The following is a 9,146-nucleotide window of genomic DNA, read 5'->3' as shown; positions in this document are numbered from 1 at the left end:
AACAGAAAGGAATAGCATCAACATCAACAAAAAGGACATCCACACCGAAACCCCATCTGTAGGTCACTAACATCAAAGACCAAAGGTAGATAAAACCACAAAGATGGGGAGAATCCAGAGCAGAAAAGCTGAAAATTCTAAAAATCAAAGTGCCTCTTCTCCAAAGGAACGCAGCTGCTTGCCAGCAACAGAACAAAGCTGGACAGAGAATCTTTGATGAGCTGACAGAAGTAGGCTTCAGAAGGTCAGTAATAAACTTCTCTGAGCTAAAGGAGGATTTTGAACCCATCACAAGGAAGCTAAAAACCTTGAAAAAAGATTAGACAAATGGCTAACTAGAATAAACAATGTAGAGAAGATCTTAAATCACCTGATGGAACTGAAAACCATGGCACAAGAACTATGTGATGCATGCACAAGTTTCAGTAGCCGATTTGATCAAGTGGAAGAAAAGTTGTCAGTGATTGAAGATCAAATTAATGAAATAAAGCAAGAGGAGAAGTTTAAAGAAAAAGAATAAAAAGAAATGAACAAAGCTTCAAAGAAATATGGGATTATGTGAAAAGACCAAATCTACATTTGACTGGCAGACCTGAAAGTGACAGGGAGAATGGAACCAAGTTGGAAAACACTCTTCAGGATATTATCCAGGAGAACTTCCCCAACCCAGCAAGGAAGGCCAACATTCAAACTCAGGAAATACAGAGAACACCACAAAGATACTCCTTGAGAAGAGTAACCCCAAGACACATATTTGTTAGATTCACCAAGGTTAAAATGAAGGAAAAAATGCTAAGGGCAGCCAAAGAGAAAGGTCGGGTTGCCCACAAAGGGAAGCCCATCAGATCTCTCAGCAGAAACTCTACAAGCCAGAAGAGAGTGGGGGCCAATATTTAACATTCTTAAAGAAAAGAATTTTCAACCCAGAATTTCATATTCAACCAAACTAAGCTTCATAAGTGAAGGGGAAATAAAATCCTTTACAGACAAGCAAATGTTGAGACATTTTGTCACCACCAGGCCTGCCTTAGAAGAGCTCCTAAAGGCAGCACTAAACATGGAAAGGAACAGCCAGTACCAGCTACTACAAAAACATGCCAAATTGTAAAGACCATCAATGCTAGGAAGAAACTGCATGAACTAATGAGCAAAATAACCAGTTAACATCAAATGTCAAGATCAAATTCACACATAACAATATTAACCTTAAGTGTAAATGTGCTAAATATCCCAATTAAAAGACACAGACTGGCAAACTGGACAAAGAGTCAAGCCCCATCAGCGTGCTGTATTCAGGAGACCCACCTCACGTGCAGAGACACACATAGGCTCAAAATAAAGGGATGGAGGAAGATCTACCAGGCAAATGGAAAGCAAAAATAAGCAGGTGTTGCAATCCTAGTTTCTGATAAAACAGACTTTAAATCAACAAACATCAAGAGACAAAGAAGGTCATTACATAATGGTAAAGGGATCGATGCAACAAGAAGAGGTAACTATCCTAAATATATATGCACCCAATACAGGAGCACCCAGATTCATAAAGCAAGTCCTTAGAGACCTACAAAGAGACTTAGACTCCCACACAATAATAATGGGAGACTTGAATACCCCACTGTCAATATTAGACAGATCAATGAGACAGAAGGTTAACAAGGATATCCAAGATTTGAACTCAGCTCTGCACCAAGCGAACCTAATAGACATCTACAGAACTCTCCACACCAAATCAACAGAATATACATTCTTCTCAGCACCACATCGCACTTATTCCAAAATCGACCACATAGTTGGAAGTAAAGCACTCCTTAGCAAATGTAAAAGAACAGAAATGACAACACACTGTCTCTCAGACCACAGTGCAATCAAATTAGAACTCAGGATTAAGAAACTCACTCAAAACCACACAACTACATGGAAACTGAACAACCTGCTCCTGAATGACTGAGTAAATAATGAAATGAAGGCAAAAATAAAGATGTTCTCTGAAACCAATGAGAACAAAGACACAACATACCAGAATCTCTGGGACACATTTAAAGCAGTGTGTAGTGGGAAATTTATAGCACTAAATGCCCACAAGAGAAAACAGGAAAGATCTAAAATTGACACCCTAACATCACAATTAAAAGAACTAGAGAAGCAAGAGCAAACATATTCAAAAGCTAGCAGAAGGCAAGAAATAACTAACATCAGAGCAGAACTGAAGGAGACAGAGACACACAAAAAAAACCCCTTCAAAATAAATCAATGAATCCAGGAGCTGGTTTTTTGAAAAGATCAACAAAATTGATAGAACACTAGCAAGACTAATAAAGAAGAAAAGAGAGAAGAATCAAATAGATGCAATAAAAAATGATAAAGGGGATATCACCACCGATCCCACAGAAATACAAACTACCATCAGAGAATACAAAAAACACCTCTATGCAAATAAACTAGAAAACCTAGAAGAAATGGATAAATTCCTGGACACATACACCCTCCCAAGACTAAACTAGGAAGAAGTTGAATCTCTGAATAGACCAATAACAGGCTCTGAAACTGAGGCAATAATTTGGCCTACCAAGCAAAAAAAGTCCAGGTCCAGACAGATTCATGGCCAAATTCTACCAGAGGTACAAACAGGAGCTGGAACCATTCCTTCTGAAATGATTCCATTCAACAGAAAAAGAGAGAATCCTCCCTAACTCATTTTATGAGGCCAGCATCATCATGATACCAAAGCCTGTCAAAGACACAACAAAAAACGAGAATTTTAGACCAATATCCCTGATGAACTTCAATGTGAAAATCCTCATTAAAATACTGGCAAACTGAATCCAGCAGCACATCAAAAAGCTTATCCACCATGATCAAGTTGGCTTCATCCCGGGGATGCAAGTCTGATTCAACATACGCAAATCAATAAGTGTAATCCATCGCATAAACAGAACCAATGACAAAAACCACATGATTATCTCAATAGATGCAGAAAAGGCTTTCGACAAAATTCAACAGCGGTTTGTGCTAAAAACTCTCAATAAACTAGGTATTGATGGAACGTATCTCAAAATAGTAAGAACTATTTATGACAAACCCACAGCCAATATCATACTGAATGGGCAAAAACTGGAAGCATTCCCTTTGAAAACTGGCACAAGACAGGGATGCCCTCTCTCACCACTCCTATTCAACATAGTGTTGGAAGTTCTGGCCAGGGCAATCAGGCAAGAGAAAGAAAAAAAGAAAGAAAGGGTATTCAATTAGAAAATGAGGAAGTCAAATTGTCCCTGTTTGCAGATGGCACGATTGTATATTTAGAAAACCCCATCATCTCTGCCCAAAATCTCCTTAAGCTGATAAACAATTTCAGCAAAGTCTCAGGATACAAAATCAATGTGAAAAAATTGCAAGCATTCCTATAAACCAGTAACAGACAGAGAATCAAATCATGAGTAAACTCCCATTCATAATAGCTTCAAAGAGAATAAAATATCTAGGAATCCAACTTACAAGCGATATGAAGGACCTCTTCAAGGAGAACTGCAAACCACTACTCTATGAAAAAAGGACACAAACAAATGGAAGAACATTCCATGCTCATTAATAGGAAGAATCAATATCACGAAAATAGCCATACTGCCCAAGGTAATTTATAGATTCAATGCCATCCCCATCAAGCTACCAATGACTTTTTTTCACAGAATTGGAAAAAACTACTTTAAAGTTCATATGGAACCAAAAAAGAGCCCACATTGCCAAGACAATCCTAAGAAAAAGAACAAAGCTGGAGGCATCACGCTACCTCACTTCAAACTATACTACAAGGCTACAGTAACCACAACAGCATGAAACTGGTACCAAAACAGAGATATAGACCAATGGAACGGAACAGAGGTCTCAGAAATAATACCACACATCTATAGCCATCTGATCTTTGACAAACCTGACAAAAACAAGCAATGGTCAAAGGATACCCTTTTTAATAAATGGTGCTGGGAAAACTGGCTAGCCATATGTAGAAAGCTGAAACTGGATACCTTCCTTACACATTATACAAAAATTAATTCAAGACGGATTAAAGACTTAAATGTTAGACCTAAAACCATAAAAACCCTAGAAGAAAACCTAGGCAATACCATTCAGGACATAGGCATGGGCAAGTACTTCATGACTAAAACACCAAAAGCAATGGTAACAAAAGCCAAAATTGACAAATGGAATCTAATTAAACTAAAGAGCTTCTGCACAACAAAAGAAACTACTGTTAGAGTGAACAGGCAACCTACAGAATGGGAGAATATTTTTGTAATCTACCCATCTGACAAAGGGCTAATACCCAGAACCTACAAAGAACTTAAACAAATTTACAAGAAAAAAATCAAACAACCCCATCAAAAAGTGGGCAAAGGATATGAACAGACACTTCTCAAAAGAAGATATTTATGCAGCCAACAGACGCATGAAAAAATGCTCATCATCACTGGCCATCAGAGAAATGCAAATCAAAACCACAATGAGATACCATCTCACACCAGTTACAGTGGTGATCATTAAAAAGTCAGGAAACAAAAGATATTGGAGAGGATGCGGAGAAATAGGAACACTTTTACACTGTTGGTGGGACTGTGAACTAGTTCAACCACTGTGGAAGACAGTGTGGAGATTCCTCAAGGATCTAGAACTAGAAATACCATTTGACCCAGCCATCCCATTACTGGGGATTATAAGTCATGCTGCTATAAAGACACATGCACACGTATGTTTATTGTGGCACTATTCACAATAGAAAAGACTTGAAACCAACCCAAATGTCCATCAATGATAGACTGGATTAAGAAAATGTGGCACATATACACCATGGAATACTATGGAGAAACAAAAAAGGATGAGTTCATGTCCTTTGCTGGAACAAGGATGAAGTTGGAAACCATCATTCTGAGCAAACTATCACAGGGACAGAAAACCAAACACCATATATTCTCAGACATATGTGGGAATTGAACAATAAGAACACTTGAACACAGGGAGGGGAACATCACACACCAGGGCCTGTAGTGGGGTGGGGGGCTGGGGGAGGGATAGCATTAGGAGAAATACCTAATGTAAATGATGAATTAATGGGTGCAGCACACCAACATGGCACATGTTGGTTTCTTCACCTATGTAACAAACTGCCACATTATGCACATGAACCCTAGAACTTAAAATATAATTTTAAAAAAAGAAAAAATAATAAAGAAGAAATTTTTAATTTTTCACTAGGAATTTTGTTTGTTCTTAATGGCACAGCCCAGCCTTATTCCTACTTCCCCTGGCATATACCAATCACCTTAAATTTTTCCTCAGTCAGCCAAACAACCCTATAAAAAGGGGCATAATCATCATCTCTTTGATTACCAAGCATCTCCTGAGTGTTAGGCTCAAGTGCTATCTTAGGTTCAGAGAGATTTGGAAAGGATGAAAGATGAAGCACATATTCCTGTAAGGAATTTACAATGCCTCTCCTCCCAAAATCCGAAAAGCATCACACCTTGTCAAATTGTGACAGTATTGGCCTTGCATTTAAACTGTTACCCTTCAATGATACATTTCAAAGCCACATCTTCATTAAACTGTTGTGGATGTTTACTGTTGACATCTGTCACTTGGAAATTTTTCCTTAACAAAATTTATTGTAAACAAGTAACAAAGGTTATTGCTTCAGGACATCTGGCATATAAAAATGGCCCCTTTGGAAAGAACTGAATGTTAAAGTGTTTTTGACGTACCTGAGCTTTATACAAGTTTTAATAGAATGAAAGAAGTTTTCCCTCCATTTAAACAAAGTCAGCTATATCCAGCCCATGGGTCACAAATGATTCATGGGAGACCAAATTATGCCTTTGAAGAGCAGTTGAATATTTATTCTGACACAGCTTTCACAGGACAACCAACAACCTCATTTGAAGTAAATTCCTTAGTCTGTTCCAATAAGAATAATTGTGTTGGAGCTGCGCTCCCTGCTCTAAAGAGGGCAAATCCATTTACTACTGCAGAAAAGTCTCTTGGATGGATCTAACCTCTTTGCTTTGTGGGTTCTGACGCTGCTGAGTAAGCCAATGATATTTCAAGTTGCTGCTAGTTTGGACGCAGTTGGGCAGAACTCTGTAGAGTACTTTTTTCTTCAACGACTCAATCATGACTGCAAAAACAGCATCAGTATCAGAGATGTGGAATAGTAACTCGGCTTGACAGCACTGAACTAAGGGACATCCATCACTGGATTGTTTACACATCTTTCACAATTGAGTATCTGACTTTAAAAGGAATGGTCATACAGTCTTTTGCATTTCAGTAGCATTCATCTGCAGCAATCTGTAGTGTTTATCTGTAGTTTAAATGCAAAAAGAAAAGAAAAATTACTATCTTTCATGCAAGGCTGCTTCTGGAACAAAATTAATAATGGCTGCAATGTGCAGAATGATTCTCTCATGTTGTGTAGTCTAAATCGGACTAATTTAATCTTTTTGCAGTAATGGCTTAAAATATTGCAGAAGAAACACTCAAAACACTGAACATGATACCACTATACAACCTATTTACCAATCTCTTTTAGAGAGTGCTCACCAAGATTATTCTTGGCTCAATGATGTGTTTGCTTTCCCTCATAAATCTAACACTGTTTTTTCAGATTCATCCATTTTCATTTTTGGTGAATTCTAATTGGCTCCCACTGAGGCTTGGCAGCCTCCAAACTGATCATATGCCAGTTTAATTGTCTCCAGGGAATATTTAACAAATTGTTCACTATTTCACTGTGCACTGAAGGATAACTGCAACTACTCTTTTTTCCTGTCATCACCATTGGGGCCATTATGACAACCCTGTACATGTTTTCTTTTGTGGCATAATTTTCTGTGCTGGAAAAATAATAAGGCTTCACCACCTCTATCTCCTCTACCATTGAAACTATGATGAGATCAAAGACTGACTCAAGCTAATACATGAAAAATAATGATTGCTAGCCTGTCAATTTGTAGAGCAATTTGTAACTCAATTCCTTATAATGCCAGATACCTACAAAGATGTATTGCAATGAAATCATTGTGTGATAATTCATTCCACCCTTCCAAAATGAGCTTTTAATCAGCTAAGAAAATGTAATAGACCTATTCATCAGGTGTGTTTAACGAATGTGTTTTAAATAACACGGGATCATAGAAAACATCTTTGAAACCTTTGAACACAAGCTTTGTTTCTTTAAAAACAAATCCATTCGAGAAAAAAATTGCACTTCATCACATTGTTTATAGACTACAAAGATATGACTTCCTGGTAATAATTTATAAAGCAATGAAATGAAAGTATGCAAATTTTCAAGAAGCATTCAACATAAGAGGCTTTTCTTGTTTAGAAAAGTTGTCTCTTTAATCCCTTCAATTCACTGAGTTAACACTGAGCATTGAAAGGTACTCCATGTTGTAGAGTAAAACTGAGTTAAAGCTCTGAATTTGGGCAAACACACAAGCTGGAGGGACAGATGGGGGAGCTGCATGCAACCATCGGCAGAGCCCTCTCCTTAAAAGAGAATATGCCATAGTGAGAGATAGGAAGATATTTCTTCTGCTGGTGTATGGGGAACAAAGAGTACTGTGACCATGACATTGTGAATGAGTCCAAAGGACAAATGGCAAAAGGTGCATAGAGTTGTTGCAAATTTCATAATCTAAACTGCCTTCCTCAAATAAGAGTTTAGAATTATAAAGCTACATGGCCATCTAGTTGGCACAAAAGCATGTTGCTGTAACCATTGATTCATTTCTTGACTTCTTTTTTTCTTTTGCCAGTGCTTGTCTTTTAGCTATATTCCAGTCGCAGACCACAATTCTACCTTTCACTGTGTTCATTCTGCTGGAAACCTGGCAGGACCCATCATCCCACGCTTACCGGAACACATCAATTTTGGAGCCAGCTGCTCTAACATTTGGCAACATTAGGATCCATGGAATAACCCCTAAAGTATCTGCAGTGGCTCTACTCATGTTAGTACCTATAAAAATAACAGTTACTGAGCACCAACTATGTGCTGAGCACAACTTTAGAAACTTAAGATGCATTAAGGAACAGACAGACAAGGATCCTGAGGTGTCCGACTTTGAGCCAAAATCCTACATGTGCTCTTTCAAGACAGACCTTAGCCAATCACAAAGACTTCACCTGACAGGCATCATAAGGACTGAGGGAGAGGAGCGGCCCTCCCCTCACTAAAGTTGGTGCACAGCCAAAGCATTGCATCCTCTGAAGGAAGCTGCACTCAGGGACTCAGGAGCATGCCCCTGGCTGGACACGCTCTTACACATACCCATTTTCCTAGCCTACATGATTCCAGTTGGAGGCCCGCTTACCTGTCGGGAAGAGGGTGGGAGGGCTCAGCTGAGACACTGTTCAGACACCTCTGCTAAGACCTCCTAATGGGTATGGGGCAAGAGGAGGGGCTTAAAGCTAAAGACACCTTTCTCTACTGTGACTCAGTTCTCAGTACTTTTCCCACTCCTAGCCCTTCCTGCCTCCTCCAATACCCCACTCCATAAAACAGAAGGAGCCTTTTGTTCAGTGTCCCTTCAGCAATGAGATGATTTTCCTGTGTGAACCACTCCTAGAAAAACAAAAATGGAACAATGGGGAAGCCAGCACCTTCTCTTATTGGTCTCTTGCTTCTACTGTTGCAATAAGTAAATAAAGGCCGTATTCCTTGGCCCATTGTCCAAATTAACCACACTGGCACCTGGCAGTTTTCAAACAGGTGCCTGTCCTTCAGAAGCTTACATTCTAGATTACTCCTCTGACTTGGGTTAAGCATTAAAGATTGTTCAAAAGTAAACATCAGGAAAAAGGTAGCACGTTAATTTGTTATTAGTAATTAGTAATGCAACTTAAATTTTAATTTCAGAACCAGTAGTCAGGGAAGGTACAAAACACAAAATGCCCAAAGTTACAGGTTCTGGGAAGCATTTTCTGAAAAGTCTTAGTAGTCATGAGACATTATTATAGGCCATACATCTGGGAGTGATGGGTTCTCTTACAAAGGGAGGTAGCTAGTTATTTGATTTAGGTTGGTTCGATTCAGTTTGTTGATTTTGCCTACCCACATTTTTTTCTTTCTGAAACTGCCCTTCTCCATC

The sequence above is a fragment of the Macaca fascicularis genome, chromosome 9 (assembly GCF_037993035.2).
Source record: "Macaca fascicularis isolate 582-1 chromosome 9, T2T-MFA8v1.1".
Classification (NCBI taxonomy): domain Eukaryota; kingdom Metazoa; phylum Chordata; class Mammalia; order Primates; family Cercopithecidae; genus Macaca; species Macaca fascicularis.
Note: the sequence above shows the minus strand (reverse complement) of the source record.